At 53.6% G+C, this 25,609-nt stretch overlaps 2 pseudogenes; both read right to left on the bottom strand.

Moving 5' to 3' along the window:
* Positions 1-7,653: 7,653 nt before the first annotated feature.
* On the bottom strand, positions 7,654-7,824 carry LOC144150302 (U2 spliceosomal RNA; annotated as a pseudogene).
* Positions 7,825-16,076: 8,252 nt separating this feature from the next.
* LOC144150299 (U2 spliceosomal RNA) lies at positions 16,077-16,249 on the bottom strand (annotated as a pseudogene).
* Positions 16,250-25,609: the final 9,360 nt, after the last annotated feature.

Genomic DNA, 25,609 nt, shown 5'->3' with positions numbered 1-25,609 from the left:
GCGCGCTCTCAGGTGGCCCCGCCTCCGCTGCTCATTATGCTCACAGAAGGGCGCATTATTCAGCGCAGTGCGCGAGGGAGGAATGTTTACATTCTCCTCCGCCGCTAGCCGCGTGTGACGGGCGAAACCAAAACAAACCGGGCTAAACAGTCTTCTGCGCTGTTATCGTTGGCTCTAGAAGTCCGTGATTCTGACACGTAGTGTGTTATTCTCTACCTCGATAAAACGAGTCGACCAGCGCCTGAGGAAAGCCTCTTCCCCAAGCGTGGCGAGCTCGTTTTCGAGGTGTTGTAGACTGCGCGCGCGGACTTTCGTAAGCAAGGGGTACATGGCTCTGTGCGGCCGTCCTCGTAGCGACGCTACTCCCCGCTTGTTCCATAGAACTAGCGCGCCCAGCCCCAGGAGTAGGCAAGTAAACGCGTCTCGCGTTCGGGTGTGCGCACCGAGGGACACCCCGAACATTCGCCTCATAAGACGCCAGAACGTCCTGGCTACTCTGCAGTCACGAAGAGCATGCTCGAGGGTCTCTCTGTCGCCACACTGCGGGCATCTCGAATTTGGGGTGATCCCCCACCTGCCTAGCTGTTCTCGCGTAGGTAGCACCTCCCATCCGCGCCTCCACCCGAAGTCGCGAACGTCAGAGGGAAGCACGCTGGAAGTGAGGCGCTTCCAATCTGCCCCTCGCGCTCGGCGAGTCTGTTCGGCGCTCAGACGCGTCACCGCCAACTGTTCGCAAAGCTCCGTCGGCTTCGTGGTCAGGACGCATGCGTCGGGCAGCTCCTCGTTCAGCTGACGGTTACGTCGGATCAGGTATCGATAGAAAGCAGGCGGTTGCTCCGCCATCGGGCCGCCTGCGCTATCAACCACGAATTCGCGTCTCGCCGTACCCAGGAAGTACTCGGCCAGTGGTCTCCCTGGGTAATTCTCGTCCTCGACAAGTCCACGAAAACAACGCAAAGCCAAAATCCCACTAAGCGTTTCCAAACACGGGATGCTGAAGCCTCCCATGTTGCGTGGTAGTCGCAGCAGCGCCCGTTTAATCCGCTCGGTTTTACCCGCCCAGAAAAACGAGCATAGCATGGAGCCTAGCCTCCGCGTGACCCTCGTTGGCGGGCGTGCCACGCGAGCCACGTACATGAAGCCGGCCGAAACGCACGACTTGATGACGAAGCTCCGCTCAGCCAACGAGAGCCGAAACTGCGATGCAACCTCCAGCCTGACTTCTGCTTTTCTTAGCAGCTCTTGCCAACCTTCGTCCGCGACTTCCCCGGACGTGTGGAATGTCACGCCCAACACCTTTACTGCTGCCACCCACTCCACGTCCCCGGCCAGGTCTGACGCGAACGCACCGAAGCGCAGCGCCCTACTCTTGCCCCTGTTCAGTTGGGCACCCGACAGCTCGCTGTACATACAAAACAGCCGTAGAAACGCTGCGTAGCTGTCTTCGTCCCGCAAGAACAGGGACACGTCGTCTGCGTAGGCAGAGACTTTTACCTGACCCTGGCCGGGTAGTGGGAACCCGCGGATCGCGATGGAGTCGGCCACTCGCCGAAGCAAGGGGTCTATACACACCACGAACAGTAACGGCGAAAGCGGGCAGCCTTGCCGAATGCCGCGAGTGACAGCGAATGTGTCGCTTAACGAGTTGTTCAGTAATAGGTTGAAAGTTAAGTCCGAGTATAGGACTGTCAGCCTCTCTACGAAAAGACGCGAGAAGCCGAAGCAGTCCAGCGCCGCTAACATGTACCGGTGCTCGACTCGATCAAAGGCTTTTGCCTGGTCAATCGAGACGAAGCACCCGGCCATGCCCGTGCGCGAGGCAAACGTGAAGAGGTCTCTCGTTAGGGAGAGGGCGGAGAATCCTGACCTGCCCGGCACACTGCAAGCCTGGTACAAACTGATGACATGCGGAAGGGTGGCGCTGACGCGCTTCGCCAACAGCGATGCCACCAGTTTGTAGTCGGCGTTGAGGAGCGTAATTGGGCGGTAAGAACTAGGTTCTCCAGGATCTCCGCCCTGTTTCAAAATCAGGAACACCCGACCCGCGCTAAACGAGTCGGGTTTACGTCCGTGTACGAGGAATGCGTTTATCATCCCGAGAAGCTGTGTTTTGAGCGCGGGGAACCACACCTTATAGAAGGAGAGCGGAATGCCATCCGGCCCTGGGGCGGAGGCATCGTTCAATCCCCTCAGTACCTCCCACACCTCCTCGCACGTGGCGGGCGTGGTCAGCCGCTCCGCCAAGTGGTCTGGCACTGATGGGAGGTCCCCGCAAAAAGCTCGCACAGCCTCTCGGAAACGCGTCGCCTCCTGTGTGCCCCGTTCCTCGGACGTAAACAACCGCGAAAAGTGGCCTTCAAAGGCCGCGCGGATATCGTCAGGATCAGAGCTCAACAACCCCCCTGGCAGCCTTACGTGAGGTACGCGAGCCGGCCCATTCTCGTCGATCGAACCTGCGCGAATGTGCCGAAGCACAGCGGGGTCCGAGATAGGTCTGCCCAGAACTAGAGCACGGCTAGCGGCGCGCGACGACTGCCGCAGCAGGCGGTCGTAACGCGCTTTCAGGAGAGCTACGAAGTCTCGCATCGCGAAGGTGAGCGTTTCCGCGGCCTGCACAATGCGCAACCTGCGGAGCGTCTCGTTCAGCTCGCGAGTTATGCGCGCTTTACGCTCGCGCCCTTCTCTAACCAGCACCTCGCGAAAGCTCCCCTTCAGCGCGTCCCATCCTCTCTCCTCCCGCACCTCTGCCGCCAACGCGCTTTTTATATTAGCCACGCTCGTGGGATCAGTTGTAAGGCATGGGTCCATGCGCCACAGCTCTGGGCGGGGGCCTAGCTCCGCGCATCGCAGCCTGACTGACACTGGCGCATGGTCAGAAATGCGCGGAGCGTCGTCAGGGAAAGCTAGAACTTGACAACTATCAAGGAACCTGATTAAATCAGGCGGCAAGAAAAACGTGTCTATCCTGCTCCCCGATCGCCCCCTCGACCAGGTGGCAACGAATTCATCCCCGTGGAGATGAACCCACGCGTCCCGCAGCCTAAACTGTTCCACCAGCTCGCTTAATGCCCGCGCACCTCGGTAAGGTCTGCCTTGCCCCGGCCCGCGAACATCGCGCACGGGATCGAGCACGCAGTTAAAGTCACCGACCAAAAACGAAGGATAAGGATCAAGAAAATAAACATCGAGGGAACGAAAGAAATCAGAGGACAAATTGCGCTGCGCAGGCGCATACACGTTGATAGCGCGTACACGCCGCGAACCAAGTAGAAACTCGACGGCGATAGTGCGACCGTCTAAACCAAAGATAACATGTGCTTTCTGGCGAAGTGCTGCACGTAAAAATACAACGCCTACGCCGCATGAAACTGAATTGGAAAGCGAGAAAAAAGCATCAACTGAAAACCGGGTGCGAAACAAGGAAACATCAAGCGGCGAACGAAAATTACACTCTTGAAGAAACATAACGTCAACGTTTTGCGCTCGTGCGAAGTGCATAATTTCCCTTTGCTTGTCCAGGCTACGAAAGCCTTGGGCATTCAAAGAAATAAGATGCACAAGCATTAGAATAATATATGGCGCTACTTGCGTTGACATTTGTTTCTTTTAAAATAAACACGAATCAGGTCGGGCGGGACTTCTTACTGCTTTCTTTGGTGCTGTCCGACTCGCCGGACGAAGGCGGGCCTCGCTTGGCGGGGTCTTTCGATAGGTCCATGTCTTGTTGGGGGGGGTCGTTCTCGTTGACTGGGGCTGCCGCTGGCGCTTGAAAGTCCGGCGGCGCACTCGCGGGGGACACTGTGGGGGCTGTCGGTGACTTGTTTGTGGCGTGCGGGGCCTTGGGGTGTCCCGAACCGCTCGCGCCGGGCAAAGCCAGCTTGGCGGCCTGGGCGCTCACGCGGCTGGGCACCCCGCGGCCTCTCTGTGGCAGTGGGGTAGGCGGGGCCGTGTTTCGTTGCTCCTGGGTGGTGGGACGGGCTTCTTCGGGGGCGGGTTTCTCTGCGTTGTCTTCCGTGACGCTGTCATCGTCGCCGAAGGGGGAAAGCGGCGAAGAAACGTCGTCTAGTGTAAACGACGCCTGGTCGTCTTCGGTGGTGTCGTGTTCGGTGCGGTCTGGTTCTGTCTCAAACTCCTGCTCGCTGCTGACGTCTGGCTGTTCCGCTGGTCCGCTGGGGAGGGCTGGGAACTCTTCCAGTGCCGCAGCGTAGGTGCGGGGCTTGAGGCAGTCAGCTGTTGGATGTTGGGCACCACATTTCCGGCACTCAGCAGTGCAGTTTTCCGAGTCGTGTCCGAAGGCACGACAGTGGTCGCACCAGGGGGCTTGGCAATCTCCGCGGTTGTGGCCGGACTGACCGCACCTGGAGCACACACGCCTCACCCCCCGATACTCGAACTGCACTCTGCAGCCGCGCACAAACATGAAGTTGGGTACTGGTTTCACCATCTCCATCTTCACGTGCCTGGTGCCGTTGTCGACGGTCGGGTGGCCCTTGAAAGTCATGTCGGTCACGCTGAGCACCCGTCCGAAGGGGGCGAGTGCTGCAGCCAGGTCATCATTGGAGACGAACAATTTGAGCCGCAAGGCGGTCATAAAGATCACCTGCGGCCCAACACACGTAATGGGGCACATTTCTGCGAGGATTTTTACCTCCCCGGTCGAGTTCAACTTCTGCGCAGCCGCCGCCGAAGCCACCGCTGCGCAGAACCTTGTTGATCCTTGATGCTGCAGGGCTCGAAGCCCTCCAGGTCCCACGGTTCGTTGAAATCCATCGATGATGTCGTCGATGGTAGCCTCCTTAGGAGCACTGAACTCAAAACAATGCTCCTTAGGAGGCGGCGGTCGGAACTTCATGGCGAAGCTGGCTTCCCCTCAGCGCAGCGCGCCGTGCGGGGAAGCGCACTTGCGCTCCGCTTGGGGCAACTTTGGCTCAGTAGGACTTCTTCTGCGACCTGAGGTCGCGTCGTCAAAGTTCGAAGAAAAAACTAAGTCCGAATCGTTACACAGAGCGTCCGGGACGATCTTAGCCAAAACGCCGAGAAGCGATAGCGCTAATTAACTTTCTAATTAGTCTCCGACCCGCAACACAGCACGAGCAAAACTGTGGCCACAAGGCGAGCCCAAACATTGGCAGCCGGCACTCGCCCCGCGGCGGCCTTCGCCACGCGTCGAGCTTCACCGCAGGGCACGCGGTCACTCGTTTGTATGTTCTCTGTGCATTCAACCCGCAGGCGACAGCTAACGATTACCAAAAAAGCTTGTCGCAAGCAGAAATGCGCTCGCTCAGCGAGCACACTTACGCAAGATTGCGGAAGGACGCGGCGCGTCCCAAGATACGGCAGCGAGCAGCAGCACGCATTTCTCGCCAGTAAACACACGGCAAACGCAAAAAAAAAACACACCATACATAAATAATAATCACACACCACTATAGTACAATGCAAACACTTACGCACATGCAAACGCAGAGATTGGGACGCGGGCAAACCACTAAGTGAAAACAAACTCGCAGCGCGACAGCTGCTTATGTAGACGAGCGGCCTGCAGTGTCGCCGGGTGTTAGCACTCGCGTTTCAACGAAACGACGATGGCAGACGCGGCTCGAACAACTCGGTCGCGGCGGAAGCAAAAGTGCACAGTCAGGGAGCGCGTTTCTTCTAGTTGCGTGGCGCGATTGGGGCAGCCGTCGCAGAGATCCGACGATATGTAACGCGCCCGGGAACGCGTCCCAAGATACGGCAGCGAGCAGCAGCATGCATTTCTCGCTAGCAAACACACGGCAAACGCAAAAAAAAACACACCATACATACATAATGATCACACACCACTATAGTACAATGCAAACACTTACGCACATGCAAACACAGAGATTGGGACGCGGGCAAACCACTAAGTGAAAACAAACTCGCAGCGAGACAGCTGCTTATGTAGACGAGCGGCCTGCAGTGTCGCCGGGTGTTAGCACTCGCGTTTCAACGAAACGACGATGGCAGACGCGGCTCGAACAACTCGGTCGCGGAGGAAGCAAAAGTGAACAGTCAGGGAGCGCGTTTCTTCTAGTTGCGTGGCGCGATTGGGGCAGCCGTCGCAGAGATCCGACGATATGTAACGAGCCCGGGAACGCGTCCCAAGATACGGCAGCGAGCAGCAGCATGCATTTCTCGCTAGTAAACACACGGCAAACGCAAAAAAAACACACCATACATACATAATGATCACACACCACTATAGTACAATGCAAACACTTACGCACATGCAAAAACAGAGATTGGGACGTGGGCAAACCACTAAGTGAAAACAAACTCGCAGCGAGACAGCTGCTTATGTAGACGAGCGGCCTGCAGTGTCGCCGGGTGTTAGCACTCGCGTTTCAACGAAACGACGATGGCAGACGCGGCTCGGAAGCAAAAGTGCACAGTCAGGGAGCGCGTTTCTTCTAGTGGCGTGGCGCGATTGGGGCAGCCGTCGCAGAGATCCGACGATATGTAACGCGCCCGCCAACACACTGCTGGGGAACGATTTGCGAGGGCTCGGGGCTGGACGCCGAAGGACGACTGCAGAGCGGTGCGCTTCACGGCATAGCAGTGCCCCTTTCGCCATCTGTCGGAGGCGCGGCACAACTCTTTTCGGCGCTTTGAAAATGCCTCGCGAGCCGGTTTCTGCGCGCCACTTGTACACATGACGGGTGCGCGCACCACTGCCCGTGCAGAGGAGAGCGACTTCAATGCCAAAATCAACGAAATCATTATGCAGTTAACTCCTCCAGCATTTGCGTTTCTTGCTTGGTCTGTGGAACGCGCGAGCGCTGGCGCGTACGTGTTTGCGTATCGAGAACGTGAGACGCAGCGCACGTCCCCTGAGCAGGTAGCTCTGGAATGTCTTCTTGGCTCAGTGTTGTGTTTACTTTGCGCGCTGCTAGGAGGCTTCACAGTACGCGCGCACGCTTTCCTCGGTGCCTAGCTGACCGTGATTGCAATGAAAAAAAAAACACGAAAAACACTGCAGAAACACGACGGGACGTAGCATAGAGTTACATTACTATCGCGTGTAGCCGGCGGCAAGGAGATTTTCTTGATCACGGTAAAAATGAGCTGAAAGCGCTCCGTTTACAGTGTGAAAGTAAAAATGAAGGGCGGCGTAAACAAAGCGACTAGCTCGGGCAGTTGTGCAAACATTGGCGCTTTCTGCATGTCCTGTAAACCCCGCGCGCGCGTTGGACCTTCCCCCCTCCCCCCTTGTGTGCGTTTGTGTGTGTGAGAGAGAGAGAGAGACATCGTTCTCGCGTACAGGACGCAGCACAGCATTTTGGCAAGACACGACAGCGGCCGTCGTGTAGGGTTTAATGAGGTTTGTTTTGGTACTTTGCGCGCTGCTAGGAGGCTCCAGAATACACAGACACACCTGTCTTGGACGCCACTGTACTGTTTATTTGCTCGAAAAAAAAGAGAATGGCACTTCAAAAACACCTCGGCACACGAAAGTAGCAGCAGAACATAACATTACAGTGCGTATAGGCTGCAGAAACCTACTGGCTATCAAGCAAGAAACTTGAACTCAGCGCTAGAAAAAGACATGAAATCCAATGCATAGCGTTCAATGCCTTTCCCTAAAGTGCTCGTTTCTCATTTTGGGTTTGTTTACAGGCCCCCGGAAGGGGGTCGTGGGCCGAACCCGGCATCAGTGCAACGCCGGGACAACCCGCGGCGCCGGAGGAGCAAGCCCCTTCACGGCGCCAAGTGGCAAAAAATTAGTTTAATATCTTGAGTCCAAATAGGACTCGTATCAGATATTAAGCTGATAAGAACAGATACTGAAAGGACAACTTTATTCACTACGTGAACACTTTACATATATGGGCTACCAGCCCCCCTTGACTCAAGGGAATGTCCCTAAGAAAACACTTATGTATCATGAACTAACACAACCGCGTGCCTCATTCAAACCTCGGCAACACACAGACAAGAGAACAAATCACGGGGGTTGCAACAAGGGTTTCTTCACGGGGCTGTGCCCCTTACATTGACACGACAACTGCTTTGCCTGGACTGTAATCAATCACGTACAGCAATATGATACAATCCTACTCAATACTACAAACACACTCAATGTGGCCAGTCACATACATATAACGCACCTACCGGTAGCTCCGGGGCATTGAAATTTACCAAGTACCTTGCGTCTACATGAGTGCACAAACAAGGAAAAAAAAAGAAAAAAAAAACACTATCGGCTACAAGGACCCACTACCGGTCCGTCAGTCTCCTTGCCCGAAGAGGGCTACATACGGACTCGCCCGAGGACTTCCTAAAGCTTAGGTCTCATGTAAACACATCGGGGACGTCAAACTTGATTCGTACTCGCCCGTCGGCCACCTCCAAGTAGTTGCAGGACCATCGACGCAGAAACTCTGCTTCCCCCAGCCAGAATAGCTGGGCTGAGAGAACTGCCCTGATCTCCCGTCTAAAGTGACTAAGCAGGGGCCACTGCAACCGTAAACGCCTTTCCTGGGCAACCGCTTTACAGCGGTTTCTCCATAAAACCAACTCCCCAACAGCTACACAGAGCTTCCCGAAAGCATCTCGGGGGCACGAGCCTCGTGCGTAATATTGGGCTACTCTCAACCCTGGTGCCGCCCTGTGTGCCAGCCTCCAAAAGGCCCTGGCCACGGGACAACTGGCTACGGCGTGATCCACTGTCTCATGCCGCCCGCAGTTGGGGCAAGCCGCGTCAGCAGTTACGCCCCACCTCTGCAGGCGGTCTTTCGTCGGAAGGATTCTCCATCCTCGTTGCCACTGCACGTCTATAGCAGACTCCGGGAGGTGCCCTGACGTCAGGGCCCTCCACGGAAAATCCGGTGGGTCTACTCGGTGGGCTGCTCTGCGAACAGCTAACTGTTCACATAGCCGTGAGGGCTGGGTACCTTTGATGTCCACAGTGGGATCAGAACTCAAAAGTTCTTGGTACAGCCCTACAACACCCTTGTACACCGGCGGAACGACTCCCGCACTAGGGTAAAGATTACCGACTAAGTGTGGGGCCAGTAACCGCCTCGACGGGCCAAGGAAGTACAGCGCTAACACCCGCTCAGGGGCATCCACGTCTTCCATGATGCTCAACAGTGTTCTCAACGCCAGGAGCTTCCCCATTGTCTCAAAACACGGGATACCCATGCCCCCCAGACGCCTCGGAAATCTAACTGCATCCCTAGCTAGTCTTTCCGTACCCCCCTCCCAGAAAAACCCAAAGACTGCCCTTGTGAGTCTCTGCGTCGTCTGGCCCTGCGGAGGCATCACCCGGGCGGCGTACAAGAACTTTGGAACTAGTACACACTTGATAAGATACACTTTTTCGTTTAGTGAAAAATGGAAAGTCTTGGCTCGGTCAATCTCATGTTCAACTTCGTCAACTATATCTCTGAACTGGTTTGTATCAATGCCCCTTTGGTTAAATTGCAACCCGAGACAACGTACAGCTGACACAACACGAAAATCAGGTGGCAATTCAACTTCTTTGGTTCCGATTGGGAGAACCGTACTCTTTACCACATTGAGCTTTGCCCCAGAAAGTTGGGCATACACGTCAAAGTCTCCAACAACCTCCGCTACACTTTCTACATTTCTAACAAAGACCGAGACATCGTCGGCGTAAGCAGACACCCTTACCGAGCCCAGCCCTGGGATGGCAGGCCCTGGATTCTGGGGTTACCCGCCACCCGTCGCACGAAAGGATCGATGCACAAGACAAAGAGCATGGGCGACAAAGGACATCCCTGCCTTACTCCTCGCTGTACCTTGATTTGACCTTGGATGAGGCCGTTAATTACTAAGTCGCTGTATATCCCTTGATACACTGCTCTAAGAAGGGTTATGAAAGCCTTCGGAAACCCGTAGGCTTCTAAGGTCGCATATAAATATTCATGGGATACCCGGTCAAAAGCGTTCTGCTGGTCTAACGACAGAAAGAGACCTGCATTATCTGTATGATTGGTATATTGAAACATGTCCCGTGTAAGATTCAGCGAGCTGAAAATGTTCCTGCCTGGTACCGAACTTGTTTGCTGTTGGCAAACAAGGTCGGGCCAGAGCCATTTGAGTCTGGAAACAAGTAGGGAAATGAAGATTTTGTAGTCTGTATTCAGGACAGTGATAGGTCTGTATGAACTGGGCAGGTTTGCATCTTTCCCCTCTTTAAGGAGGAGCACGAGGCGCCCTTGCTTGAATGATGCCGGTACCTTCTTTGTCACTAAGATGTTATTGATTACCTGGACCAGTGTGTCGCCTATCTCTATCCAACACTCTTTAAAAAACTCTGTCAGTAGCCCATCCGGCCCCGGTGCGGAACCCGCCTTCATATTCCTGACAACTTCGTATAGTTCTTTGTTGGTCGTGTCTCTTAGTATAGTTTCCTCATCCTCTGGATCTACTTGTGGGAGGTCACCGGCAAGTTCCCGAATCCCGTCGACCAGGGAATCCCAACTAAACTGAGAGTCTATTTTGTATAAGTTCGAGAATGCCTCTAGAAAGGCCACCTTGATGTCCTCAGGTTGGTCCGACATGCTTCCTGAGGCTGTCTGTACCTGTGTAATGTTTACTGTGGGTTTGCGTGCGTCCAAGAAACGCTTGATTGCCCCGCTGCCGTTGCAGGGCCCGTTGTGGTTGTAGGAAATGTTCGGGGATACCACCTTTTGTAACTGTAGCTGATACCTTTCTCTTAATTCGTTAAGGTATTCCTCCATGACTGCCGTCAGCTGCCCGCCCCTTTTAACCAATCTGATGCGGAACAAAGTGTCTGCAAGTTCTTGGGACAGTCTTCCTCTTAAGGATTTACCCATTCGTTGTGCTAGGCACCTGCACGCCTCTTTGAGCAGATCCCAGGAGGAATGGTCCCTTTCAGTCTGCACCAACTCGGCTAACTCCGTGTGGAGTGCCTGCCTAGCAGTCTCGTCATAAATGATCCGCAAATCCATTTTCCAGTGTCGTATCCCGTCATAGAGCCCGTCCGCCGTACGGAGGGCTAGTAGAACAGCCTTGTGGTCCGATATATAGGGGGCACCCTCAGAGAAGTTCACCCTGCCTATACTCGCCACTGCCGTCACTAGATCACGTGTTATATAGAACCGATCTAGTCGACTCTCAGAACTGCCTCGCTTCCAGGTGGCCTGAAACTCATTCTTGTGTTTTTCCTCCCAAGCATCTACTAGCTGAAAGTCCCTCACCAGGAGTCCAAGTTCAGCTGCATTCCAGGTTGGCCTGCCCTGTCCTGGACCCCTTACATCCCTACTACTGTCCAAGACGCAGTTAAAATCGCCGCAGAGAATAGTAGGCCCAGCACGCGACAGGTACGGACCTAGGTTTCTGAAGAACTGGTTTGAGGCCGTAGCCTTTGCCGGAGCGTAGATGTTAACGATTCTGAATTTTTTCCCTCCTTTCGTGAAGTCAAACATACAGAGCCTGCCTTCGCTATCTGTCGACGTGAAGCCAGTTCTCCAGAGACTTGGGTTTAAACCTAGCACCCCTACCCCGCATGATCGGGACGAGGCTAATGAGAAATAGGCGGGGATACCGTGTGTTGATTGAAATGAATGAACATCATGGGGGGTGTAGAAATTTGCTTCGTGGATGAAAGCTAAATCTACTCTGTTGTCTCGTAGGAAGTGAACAACTTCCCTCTGTTTATCCGGGTTCCTAAACCCTTGAACGTTCAGGGATAGGATGTTTAACATGATGAAAGATAAGGGGCAAAGGAGGACACCTGCCCTAGGACTTATACCACCAACAGACATACCCAGCTAGCATGTGCACATGACACTCGGTTCAAGCCCCAAACATCCCAGTGAAACTCGGATACAACACCACTCACAGGTACTCTGACGATTGACCATGCACCAAAAAAAGTCTCATCCGGGGGGGGGGGCCCAATACGATCTGCTCAAGTAGGCTCTGTTCTAAGATACACTTTGTTAGGTAAACTAACAGGGGAAGGCGCTGGCTTACGTGCTGTCGCTTCCGGCTGGGGTCTTTAGTTCGCTGCGGTGCGGGAGGTAGTGAGTCCGAGGGCACTATCACGGTTGAGTTTGTCAGGTTCCCGTAACACCGTACCAGTTCAGGCTGTCTTTGCTGGCGGCTGAAGTTCTGACTTTGGTCCGTACATGTGGTGGGCCCCCTTGGTGAAGCCACAGCACTCCACGCACACGCGCACAATACTCCCGCGCCCCACCAGTCGGCACTGCACACACCACACACCGCTTGTTCAGTTTGCCTTAGCTTTAGCACCATGATGAGGCGAGCTCTTCTTCGGGGACCTCTGTGCCTTTTTCTTCTTCTTTGTTGCTTCTGCCAACGTGTCGTCGCTTGACCGTGTTCGCTTTGTTTCACTGGTTGTTGATGCTTCCATATCCGAGTCCTCACTAAGGTGGAGTTCTTTATCGACTCCCTCCCAGTGAGGCCACTCGGGTGAGTTGGGGACCTTTCCGTCTGCTCTTGGGTTGGTTACTTCCTTTGGTTCCGTGGCATCTGACTGTTTGTCTTTTTCCTTTCCGGGCTGAGGTGATAGCTCGAGGGGCTTGTTTTGACTGTTGGCAGCACCTACAGCCGGGGCTGAGATGCTGTCGTTGGCCGTTGGCTGCTGCGAGGGCGCGATGGGGGAGTCACCTTTGGCATCGCTCGGTCCCGTCTTCGTCAGTTGGTCTTCGTGTAGGGGGGGAAACTCGTTGTGACTGATGTCTGCTGTCCCGGACGAAGCGAGCGCAGCCTGCGATCCGCCTGCTACCGAGCTGTAGAGCCGTGGTGTGTCGCAGCTCGTAGTGGCATGCGCCTGCCCACAGCGCCGGCAAGGCAGTTCGCAGGGTGTTTGATGTCCATATATACCGCATCTCTCGCACAGTACTGCAGTACAGTCCGCGCTAATGTGCCCCTCCTCCCTGCACCGGCGGCACACTCGCTTAATACCCGGGTAGTCGAACACCACACGGTGGCCTCCGACACGAAGGTAGTTGGGCACTGGGTTCTCGTCTTTCATCCTAATGGTTATGTAGCGTACACCAGTAAGGACGGTCGGCTGGCCTTTGAATGTGCCGTGACGAATTTCGGTGACGCTTCCGTGGGGCAGCAGAGCTCAAATGAGGGTCTCGTCTGTTACGCTTGAAGGCAGGAACAAGCAGGATACACTGGTTGTTGGTGGGCCAACGGGGATCAGGGGGACGACTTGGTTTCCTAGTCGGATGTTCTTGAACTGCATGAGCGTGGTAACGGCTTGTCGTGAATTCACTGTCACTTGGTAGTTCTTGGCTCCCATATGCTGGACGCAATAGATTTCTTGCAAGGTGACGATGTGGGCTACGCTGTCGATGATCTCTTCGGCAGTGCAGCCCTGGGGTAGCTTCAGATCGAAGGCATGGCCCCTTGGGGGCGGCATGTCTCCGGACGGGTGCTGGGGCCAGCAGAGGCCCCAGCCGGTGATGTACCCCTAGCCGAGGCTAGGGCTGGTTGATAGTGCGGTGCTCCTGAACGCCAGGAAGCCCCGGGCCGCCAGGGTGACCCGGAACTGAGGTCCAGGGACAGCAGTTCCCACGCCCGCCCCAGGGGGCGAGGGTGAGGGTCAGGGGTTCGGGATGTGGTCCCAAGCGTCACAGGCAACTCAGCAGCAAATCAGGCACACTTTCTTATGCAAAAACATGCACAAAATCATGCGATGGCTGGCAGAGCCGGCCCGTGCCCATGCAACTGGACGGTCTCGAAGGTCTCGAAGAGGGGGTCGTCCAGGCTCCAGGGGGAGGTCGAACGTCGCCGATCCGGGTAGGACCAGCGACTAGGTCCGAATAAGACACCTGAAGTACACTTTGATCTTAGCCAAAAGGCCGAGAAGCGATAGCGCTAATTAACTTTCTAATTAGTCTCCGACCCGCAACACAGCACGAGCAAAACTGTGGCCACAAGGCGAGCCCAAACATTGGCAGCCGGCACTCGCCCCGCGGCGGCCTTCGCCACGCGTCCAGCTTCACCGCAGGGCACGCGGTCACTCGTTTGTATGTTCTCTCTGCATTCAACCCGCAGGCGACAGCTAACGATTACCAAAAAAGCTTGTCGCAAGCAGAAATGCGCTCGCTCAGCGAGCACACTTACGCAAGATTGCGGAAGGACGCGGCGCGTCCCAAGATACGGCAGCGAGCAGCAGCACGCATTTCTCGCCAGTAAACACACGGCAAACGCAAAAAAAAACACACCATACATAAATAATAATCACACACCACTATAGTACAATGCAAACACTTACGCACATGCAAACGCAGAGATTGGGACGCGGGCAAACCACTAAGTGAAAACAAACTCGCAGCGAGACAGCTGCTTATGTAGACGAGCGGCCTGCAGTGTCGCCGGGTGTTAGCACTCGCGTTTCAACGAAACGACGATGGCAGACGCGGCTCGAACAACTCGGTCGCGGAGGAAGCAAAAGTGCACAGTCAGGGAGCGCGTTTCTTCTAGTTGCGTGGCACGATTGGGGCAGCCGTCGCAGAGATCCGACGATATGTAACGAGCCCGGGAACGCGTCCCAAGATACGGCAGCGAGCAGCAGCATGCATTTCTCGCTAGTAAACACACGGCAAACGCAAAAAAAACACACCATACATACATAATGATCACACACCACTATAGTACAATGCAAACACTTACGCACATGCAAACACAGAGATTGGGACGCGGGCAAACCACTAAGTGAAAACAAACTCGCAGCGAGACAGCTGCTTATGTAGACGAGCGGCCTGCAGTGTCGCCGGGTGTTAGCACTCGCGTTTCAACGAAACGACGATGGCAGACGCGGCTCGGAAGCAAAAGTGCACAGTCAGGGAGCGCGTTTCTTCTAGTGGCGTGGCGCGATTGGGGCAGCCGTCGCAGAGATCCGACGATATGTAACGCGCCCGCCAACACACTGCTGGGGAACGATTTGCGAGGGCTCGGGGCTGGACGCCGAAGGACGACTGCAGAGCGGTGCGCTTCACGGCATAGCAGTGCCCCTTTCGCCATCTGTCGGAGGCGCGGCACAACTCTTTTCGGCGCTTTGAAAATGCCTCGCGAGCCGGTTTCTGCGCGCCACTTGTACACATGACGGGTGCGCGCACCACTGCCCGTGCAGAGGAGAGCGACTTCAATGCCAAAATCAACGAAATCATTATGCAGTTAACTCCTCCAGCATTTGCGTTTCTTGCTTGGTCTGTGGAACGCGCGAGCGCTGGCGCGTACGTGTTTGCGTATCGAGAACGTGAGACGCAGCGCACGTCCCCTGAGCAGGTAGCTCTGGAATGTCTTCTTGGCTCAGTGTTGTGTTTACTTTGCGCGCTGCTAGGAGGCTTCAGAGTACGCGCGCACGCTTTCCTCGGTGCCTAGCTGACCGTGATTGCAATGAAAAAAAAAAACACGAAAAACACTGCAGAAACACGACGGGACGTAGCATAGAGTTACATTACTATCGCGTGTAGCCGGCGGCAAGGAGATTTTCTTGATCACGGTAAAAATGAGCTGAAAGCGCTCCGTTTACAGTGTGAAAGTAAAAATGAAGGGCGGCGTAAACAAAGCGATTAGCTCGGGCAGTTGTGCAAACATTGGCGCTTTCTGCATGTCCTGTAAACCCCGCGCGCGCGTTGGACCTTCCCCCCTCCCCCCCTTGTGTGCGTTTGTGTGTGTGAGAGAGAGAGAGAGACATCGTTCTCGCGTACAGGACGCAGCACAGCATTTTGGCAAGACACGACAGCGGCCGTCGTGTAGGGTTTAATGAGGTTTGTTTTGGTACTTTGCGCGCTGCTAGGAGGCTCCAGAATACACAGACACACCTGTCTTGGACGCCACTGTACTGTTTATTTGCTCGAAAAAAAAAGAGAATGGCACTTCAAAAACACCTCGGCACACGAAAGTAGCAGCAGAACATAACATTACAGTGCGCATAGGCTGCAGAAACCTACTGGCTATCAAGCAAGAAACTTGAACTCAGCGCTAGAAAAAGACATGAAATCCAATGCATAGCGTTCAATGCCTTTCCCTAAAGTGCTCGTTTCTCATTTTGGGTTTGTTTACAGGCCCCCCGAAGGGGGTCGTGGGCCGAACCCGGCATCAGTGCAACGCCGGGACAACCCGCGGCGCCGGAGGAGCAAGCCCCTTCACGGCGCCAAGTGGCAAAAAATTAGTTTAATATCTTGAGTCCAAATAGGACTCGTATCAGATATTAAGCTGATAAGAACAGATACTGTAAAGATAAATTTATTGGACCACGATTCCACTCTTACAATTGAACATAAATCCTCACCCTTACATTTCGGGGAGACACAATAATCACTTTGCAAACAGCAGGTTTAACAAAACACAGTATACATTCAACTGAACTTATCGAAACTATACATAGGGTTTCCAAACATTGTAACATCACGGGGCGCACCCCTCAAGTAACAGTAGCAACTATACACTCAACAATACAATGAATATTGGTAACATAGTCTGTCACCTCAAACCTCTTCTTGGCCCTTTCTCTTAGGGGGGAGGAGGAATACATAACAAAACCTTCTAAGTAATGCAACAACGTAAGTGTAACCAAGCCCTGTACGTGTATAATCAACAACACGTGGGGTTCTAGCCCATTGCGTCATCACGGGCATAGCCCCTCAGCTAGAGTGCATAATTATACACTACCCGTACACCAAACACTCCAATACCTTCTTCATCTCAACATTATACCGTGGTCCCTTTTAATTATACTGGGAGGCATAAAATACTAGATGACGAGAAGGTGTATCAGGTTTCTGCATGAGTCATACTACACTGATCAGGCTCAAACTTAAGGTTTCTTGGCATTGAGTCATCGCGGGCTTAGCCCCTCAAAATAGCTTACATAATTACATGCTAACAACACACTATATCCTCTAATACCGTTGTCACCTCAAAACTCATCCTCGCCCTTATCTGTAGGGGAGGCAGAGGAAACTAAATTACAAGAAATTGCAACAAGATGCTGTATGTGTCAACCTACACTAATCAGTGCACGACATGGGGTTTCATAACATTGCGTCATCACGGGCTTAGCCCTTCAAACAGCGTACATAATTATACGCTAACATTACTCTAAACACTACATTACCTCCGTCACCTCAACGCTAGTCCTCCCCCACTCTTTGGGGGGGGGCACAGGATATTTTATCGACCCAGATTATATTTTATGAGACAAGGGAGTGTGACAAGACGCCGCCCGTGTCATACTAAATTACTGAGTCCAAGACAGGGGGTTTCCAGACCCTATAACATCATGGGCTCAGCCCCTCGAGTAGCGTTGGCGTTTACCCACTAGACAATACACCAACCACTACAAACCCTTCTACACCACAACATTATCCCTCGCTCTCTCATTAAGGAGAGACACTGGATAAACTATGAGCAGGAAAATGTAACGCTAAGTTATATCAATCTACACTAATTCATGCAAGACAAGAAGAATCCGAACAATTCTTCATCATTAGCTTCACCCCACGGGGGGCGTTAGCCATTAACCACTGAACAAAACACTAAAACCTACAAGAGCCATTCCCATCACAATAACAGGTACTACATCCAGTGAACACTAGTACACTGCTCTACAAGAGCAGGGCAGTGTTTCCATCCCCTTTATTAGCTCACACGCTGGTGGGCCAACTTAAGGGGCGCTCTAGCACCTTTCTAAACAACTAAAACTGGCGCTGAAACCTAGCGCCTCAACTAAACTTATTCGTGCGAACACTGCGCACTCTCTAAACTTATAATCAAAGGACAGGGGAGGATCCAAAGGATTAGTATGCAACGTTATATGAGGACATTATGCTGGGATCTTCTATCTTATTGAAATATGATGACTACCTTCATACTAACATGTCGGGCAAGTTCAACTCGACGCAAACTTTGCCACTCGCCACTGTGACGAAGGCGCAGGACCACCGCCGCAGGAACTCTGTCTCCCCCAGCCAGAAAAGCTGGGCCTCAAGGTGCGACCTAATCTCCTGTCTGAACTTGGCCAAGAGTGGCCACTGCATCCTCAGCCTCCTTTGTTGCCCCGCCGCATTACAGCGGTTCCTCCATAACACTAGTTCACCCACAACCAGGCACAACCTCGCGAAGGCGTCTCGGGGGCACCGACCCCTGGCAAAGTACTGAGCTAGTCTTAGCCCTGGGGCAGCCCTGTGGGCCAGCCTCCAGAAAGCCTTCGCCACCCCGCAGCCTGCCACCACATGCTCAGTTGTCTCATTTTGGCTGCAATTGGGGCACTTGGCATCAGCCGTCACCCCCCACCTCCTGAGGCGGTCCTTCGTTGGGAGGATCCGCCAACCTCTCTCCCACTGTGTGTCCTTTGCCGACTCTGGGAGGCACCCCACTGTGAGGGCCCTCCATGGGAACTCGGGAGGCTCTACTCTGTGCGCCGCTCTGTGAACAACGAGATTTTCACATAGCCTCGACGGCTGAGTTTGGCGGACGTCAGTGGTCGGGTCTAAGCCCATGAGCTCCCTGTAGAGCCCCATAGACGCTTTATACACAGGCGGCATCACTAGCGCGCTGGGGAGGAGGTTATTGGACAGATGAGGGACCAGAAGCCTTCTGGCCTGACCTAGAAAATACAGGGCCAAGGCCCTGCCCGGAGCGTCCACATCATCTAAGGTGCTCATAATGGCCCTTAGTGCCAGAATCTCGCCCATTGTCTGGAGGCACGGTAGGCCGAAGCCCCCTAGACGCCTAGGGAGGCGGACTGCGTCCCGTGCCAGTCTCTCCGTCCCACCCCCCCAAAAGAAACTAAAAATGGAGCGGGTGAGCTTCTGCGTGCAGTGGGCCTGCGGCTGCGACACTCTTGCAGCGTAGAAGAATTTCGGCAAAAGAACACATTTTATGAGGAAACATTTCTCATTGTACGAAAATTGGAAGGAATTGGCTCTTTGTATCTGCTTCTCTACGTCACTTACTATAATTGGAAACATGTTGGGTGAAACACCACTCCTGTCCAACAGAATCCCTAGACTACGCGCTTCGGACACCTGGCGAAAAGCCGACGGAAGATCGATGACCCCCATCCCTATTGGAAGAACTGTACTTTTGCTTACGTTTAGCTTAGCCCCAGACAGTGAGGCGTACCACTCAAAATCTCGGATGACTTCTCCTACCCCTTCCGAATTCCGAAGGAACACCGACACGTCGTCAGCGTATGCGGACACCCTCACTGACCCACTTCCTGGGAGAGGCAGTCCTCTTATCCTTTCGTTATCCGCCAGCCTCCGAATAAACGGGTCAATGGTTAGTACGAAGATCAAGGGTGAGAGGGGACACCCCTGCCTCACTCCCCTTCCCACCCTGACCGTGCCTTGGATAACGCCATTGATTACAAGATCACTAGACACATCGTTGTATAAGGATTTCAGGAGACTTATGAACTCTGCTGGGAAGCCATATGCTTCTAGGACACAATATAGGTATGTATGCGATACTCTGTCAAACGCGTTTTGTTGATCAAGTGAAAGAAATATGCCTGTGTTACCTGTTGTGTTTGTGTATTGGAAGATGTCTCGGGTTAAGTTTGTGGCTGAGAAGATGTTCCGACCTGGCACCGAGCTTGTCTGCTGTGGGCAGATTAAGTCGGGCCATACCCATTTGATCCTAGACACCATCAAGGACACTAATAGCTTGTAGTCACTGTTCAGTACGGTAATGGGTCTGTATGAGCCAGGAAGGGTGGGGTCCTTCCCCTCTTTATGAAGGAGTACCAGTCTTCCTCTCCTAAACGATGGTGGAATGCTATTTGTTGTCAAGATGTGGTTTATGAGTTCTGTTATTTGTTTACCTATTATGTGCCAGAAAGCCTTGTAAAACTCTGTGGGCAATCCATCGGGTCCAGGGGACGAGCCTGATTTCATGCTTTGCAAGATCCCATGTAATTCTTCACTGGTTGTCGGTTGTAGGAAATTGTCTGCTACGTCTTTATCTACCTGAGGGAGCTGACCTCCTAGCAGGGCAGTTCCCTCTAAACTGTTACTGCCCCCTACCTGTGTGTCTTCCCGTCTATAGAGTTCATTAAAGTGATCGTTGAAACACGTTCTTATGTCCTGTGGGTCAGATGACTGTGTGTTTGAAGGAAGCGTAACTGTTGTTATTACGGTTGGCTTTTCCTGCGTGGCCTGGAAACGATTAATCTCTCTGCTTCCTCCACAGGGCCCGTGCTTATTAAAAGCCGTACCTGGCGGGGACAGCCGCTGTAAACACAGAAAATACCTCCTCCTCAACTCCTCAAGGTATTCATTCATTTCGGGTGTAAGTGTGCCTCCTCTTTTTATGATGCGTATTCGGGTCAGAGTGTCATTTAAAAGTGCCGTGTCTCTTGTTTTCTTCTCCTTCGCCTGTGTTTGTGTGTGTGCTTTCCACTCTTCCTTGAGCAGATCCCAGCTGGCAGCATCCACGGGATACTCAGCGCTCTGCTCAAGGATGTGTTGTATTGCCATCCGTGAAGTCTCGTCCTGTAAAATTCTCGTATCGAGGCGCCAATGTCTTTGACCTAAAGAGTTGTGCAAGTCTAAGTTGAGGGAAAGAATGACTGGCTTGTGGTCCGACACGTAGCCGGCACCACTTGGAAAGTTAGCTACCTTTATGCCTATTATATGGGGTTGTACTTGGTTATTGGCGTAGTATCTATCTATGCGGCTTTGTGAGGCACCCCGCCGCCACGTGGCCTCAAAGTTGCTTCCCTGTTTGAGGGTCCACACATCTTCTAAACCAAAATCCCTCACCAGCAGACCCAGTTCGGCCGCATTCCATATGGGCCTGCCCTGACCTGGGCCTCTGACATCTCTGTGGCTGTCTAACACACAATTGAAATCACCACAGAAGATGACCGGACCTGGATGAAGAAGATATACACCAGTTGACCGAAAGAACCTGTTCGAGGCTGATACTTTGGCAGGCGCATAGACATTTATGAATTTGAACTGCTTGTCTCCTATGTTGACTGTGAACGATATTAACCTGCCTTCACTGTCAACGGAACAGAAACCCGAACTCCAGACACGTTGACTCATTACCAAGATACCAACTCCACACGATCGCGACGACGCTAAGGAGAAGTACGATGATACGTTAAACGCTTTCTGGAAACTCAGGACGTCTTGAGACGTGTAGAAGTTCACTTCCTGCAGGAACGCTATATCCACTCGGTTTTGTCGTAGGAAATGCACTACTTCTCTCTGCTTGTCCGGGTTTCTAAACCCTTGGACATTAAGAGTGAGGATAGTGATCATTAGCAAGAGGGCTAGTGACATGACTGCTCTTCTACCCCTTTCTTGAAACCGACCGTGATTCTTCATTAAGTGGGTTGTGAATGACCGTACTTGGGGGCTCGACAACAAGACGCTGTGTAAGAGGAAATGCAAATACACGTATAGTACTATGGTATTCTGCATCCTTACTACACCCGCATGCCCACTGGGCAACCTTAAACCGCGGGCCACAACAACTTCCTATCACCAGGTACTCTCCCAACAACAAAACCTCTTGGCCGCTTACTTTTGTTGCAGGTGGGGCTCGTGCGGTGTGGTCCTCAGTTTGGCGTCGCTTGCAGAAGTGTAAGTCCTGCCGCACTAAGTTGCACACACACACTTTGTCCGCACCGCACCGCACTGTTCCAAAAGCTTGAACAGTCACAAAAGCTTTGGGAAGGTCCATGGGGTAGTCTGTAGTCCAGTCTGTCATCTTTAGGAGTGAGTCCTGAAGCACTGAGTTCGTTGCGCCGTGGAGCACACCGTCGCCCAGCACACGACCGTACAGTACTGTGCGGCACTCTGTTGCATCCAGGCTCCGTTGTAAGCTTGTAGTAGGGGATTTGTCCATGTTGAGTTCTACTTCTTCTTGGGGGAACGGGAGGGTTTTTTCTTTTTTTTCGTTGATGTACTTGTGTCGTCACTTGAAGCTTGTCTCTTGGCTTCCGTACTTATGCCCTGCATGTCTTCTTCCGATTCTTCGCTGAGCAGGAGATCCCTGTTGACGTCCGCCAAAGTGGCTGGCTCGGGGAAGTCGGGGGTGGTGTTGTTTTCTTTTGCGTTGCTTGTTCCAGATGGGAGTTTGTCGGGTGTCTGTAGGTTGTCTTCCTGTGGTGATTGAGCGGTTTTTTCTTGGGGTTGGGGTTGAACGGCTTGGACTTCTGCGGTGAGGCTTGGTTGTGATGTTGGCGGGCTGTTCTTGTTTGCCAGGTCTTGATCTTGCTGTAGTGGTGGGAAGGATTCGTTGTTGAGGTTTGGCGTCACTTGGCTGCTAGACCCTCCAGCCACCGAGCTGTACAGCTGGGGGACTTCGCAGGCTGTGGTGGCGTGGGCTTGGCCACAGCGACGGCACGGCAGGTCACACGGGGCAGTCTCGTGGCCGAATATGCCGCACCGCTCGCAGAAGGGGGCTGAACACTCGGTAGAAATGTGGCCCTCCTGTCTGCAGCGGCGGCACACCCGACGGACACCAGGATAGTCGAAGACAGCACGATGCCCGGCCACCCTGATGTAGTTGGGTACCGGGTTGTCTTCTTTCATTCTCATCTCGACGTACCTAGTGCCCGTGAGGACGGTGGGTTGCCCTTTAAATGTGCCGTTCCTGATCGCTGTGACTTCGCCGTACGGGGTTAGTGAACGGATGAGTGCTTCATTGGTAACGGCTGCTGGCAGGAACAGACAAGTGATGCTGGTAGAAGCCGGGCCGATGGGGACGAGGGGGACAAGTTGATCTCCGAGACGAACATTCTTGAACTGTACCAGTGTGGTGGCAGCTGCTCTTGTGTTGACCGTTACTTCGTAGTTTTTCGCACCCATGTGCTGAACACAGTACACCTCCTGTATGGTGACAATGCGGGCCACCCCGTCGATGATGTCATCGGCGGTGCAGCCCACGGGTAGCTTGATGGTAAAGGCATTACTCCTGGGTGGAGGCATGATTTCCCGTGGTTGAGGCCGACGAGGGCCCCAGAGGATGTTGTAACCCCAGCCGAGGCTGGGGCAGTCTTTTCTTCACAGGTTCAGGACCACAGGGCAGGACAGTGACGCCAGGCTGGCCCGGAACCGAAGTCCCAGGCCAGACGAGTCAACCAGGCGCCACCGAGGGTGGGGAGGAGGAGGGGGGGGTCAGGAATCGGGTAGGGTGGGGGGGGGTTTGGGAAGCGGCAATACACTTTACAAAAGGCAATCACACTTCGCATGCAAACGTGCAGATAACATGCGGTGGCTGCGAGCAGCCCAAGCCCATGCAACTGGACGATTCTCGGTGGGGTGTCGACCAGGCTCCAGGGGGGGGTGGATCCCCGCCGATCCGAGGTGGACCAGCGGTAGATGCCCAGGTAATTCACCAGAACTATCGCTTTGATCTTAGCCAAAAGGCCGAGAAGCGATAGCGCTAATTAACTTTCTAATTAGTCTCCGACCCGCAACACAGCACGAGCAAAACTGTGGCCACAAGGCGAGCCCAAACATTGGCAGCCGGCACTCGCCCCGCGGCGGCCTTCGCCACGCGTCGAGCTTCACCGCAGGGCACGCGGTCACTCGTTTGTATGTTCTCTCTGCATTCAACCCGCAGGCGACAGCTAACGATTACCAAAAAAGCTTGTCGCAAGCAGAAATGCGCTCGCTCAGCGAGCACACTTACGCAAGATTGCGGAAGGACGCGGCGCGTCCCAAGATACGGCAGCGAGCAGCAGCACGCATTTCTCGCCAGTAAACACACGGCAAACGCAAAAAAAAACACCATACATAAATAATAATCACACACCACTATAGTACAATGCAAACACTTACGCACATGCAAACGCAGAGATTGGGACGCGGGCAAACCACTAAGTGAAAACAAACTCGCAGCGCGACAGCTGCTTATGTAGACGAGCGGCCTGCAGTGTCGCCGGGTGTTAGCACTCGCGTTTCAACGAAACGACGATGGCAGACGCGGCTCGAACAACTCGGTCGCGGCGGAAGCAAAAGTGCACAGTCAGGGAGCGCGTTTCTTCTAGTTGCGTGGCGCGATTGGGGCAGCCGTCGCAGAGATCCGACGATATGTAACGCGCCCGGGAACGCGTCCCAAGATACGGCAGCGAGCAGCAGCATGCATTTCTCGCTAGTAAACACACGGCAAACGCAAAAAAACACACCATACATACATAATGATCACACACCACTATAGTACAATGCAAACACTTACGCACATGCAAACACAGAGATTGGGACGCGGGCAAACCACTAAGTGAAAACAAACTCGCAGCGAGACAGCTGCTTATGTAGACGAGCGGCCTGCAGTGTCGCCGGGTGTTAGCACTCGCGTTTCAACGAAACGACGATGGCAGACGCGGCTCGGAAGCAAAAGTGCACAGTCAGGGAGCGCGTTTCTTCTAGTGGCGTGGCGCGATTGGGGAAGCCGTCGCAGAGATCCGACGATATGTAACGCGCCCGCCAACACACTGCTGGGGAACGATTTGCGAGGGCTCGGGGCTGGACGCCGAAGGACGACTGCAGAGCGGTGCGCTTCACGGCATAGCAGTGCCCCTTTCGCCATCTGTCGGAGGCGCGGCACAACTCTTTTCGGCGCTTTGAAAATGCCTCGCGAGCCGGTTTCTGCGCGCCACTTGTACACATGACGGGTGCGCGCACCACTGCCCGTGCAGAGGAGAGCGACTTCAATGCCAAAATCAACGAAATCATTATGCAGTTAACTCCTCCAGCATTTGCGTTTCTTGCTTGGTCTGTGGAACGCGCGAGCGCTGGCGCGTACGTGTTTGCGTATCGAGAACGTGAGACGCAGCGCACGTCCCCTGAGCAGGTAGCTCTGGAATGTCTTCTTGGCTCAGTGTTGTGTTTACTTTGCGCGCTGCTAGGAGGCTTCAGAGTACGCGCGCACGCTTTCCTCGGTGCCTAGCTGACCGTGATTGCAATGAAAAAAAAAACACGAAAAACACTGCAGAAACACGACGGGACGTAGCATAGAGTTACATTACTATCGCGTGTAGCCGGCGGCAAGGAGATTTTCTTGATCACGGTAAAAATGAGCTGAAAGCGCTCCGTTTACAGTGTGAAAGTAAAAATGAAGGGCGGCGTAAACAAAGCGATTAGCTCGGGCAGTTGTGCAAACATTGGCGCTTTCTGCATGTCCTGTAAACCCCGCGCGCGCGTTGGACCTTCCCCCCTCCCCCCCTTGTGTGCGTTTGTGTGTGTGAGAGAGAGAGAGAGACATCGTTCTCGCGTACAGGACGCAGCACAGCATTTTGGCAAGACACGACAGCGGCCGTCGTGTAGGGTTTAATGAGGTTTGTTTTGGTACTTTGCGCGCTGCTAGGAGGCTCCAGAATACACAGACACACCTGTCTTGGACGCCACTGTACTGTTTATTTGCTCGAAAAAAAAAGAGAATGGCACTTCAAAAACACCTCGGCACACGAAAGTAGCAGCAGAACATAACATTACAGTGCGTATAGGCTGCAGAAACCTACTGGCTATCAAGCAAGAAACTTGAACTCAGCGCTAGAAAAAGACATGAAATCCAATGCATAGCGTTCAATGCCTTTCCCTAAAGTGCTCGTTTCTCATTTTGGGTTTGTTTACAGGCCCCCCGAAGG

This window comes from Haemaphysalis longicornis, unplaced genomic scaffold (genome assembly GCF_048455015.1).
Source record: "Haemaphysalis longicornis isolate Haplotype H1 unplaced genomic scaffold, Haemaphysalis longicornis Haplotype H1 scaffold_8, whole genome shotgun sequence".
NCBI lineage: Eukaryota > Metazoa > Arthropoda > Arachnida > Ixodida > Ixodidae > Haemaphysalis > Haemaphysalis longicornis.
Note: the sequence above shows the minus strand (reverse complement) of the source record. Positions and strands in the feature narration are given on the sequence as shown.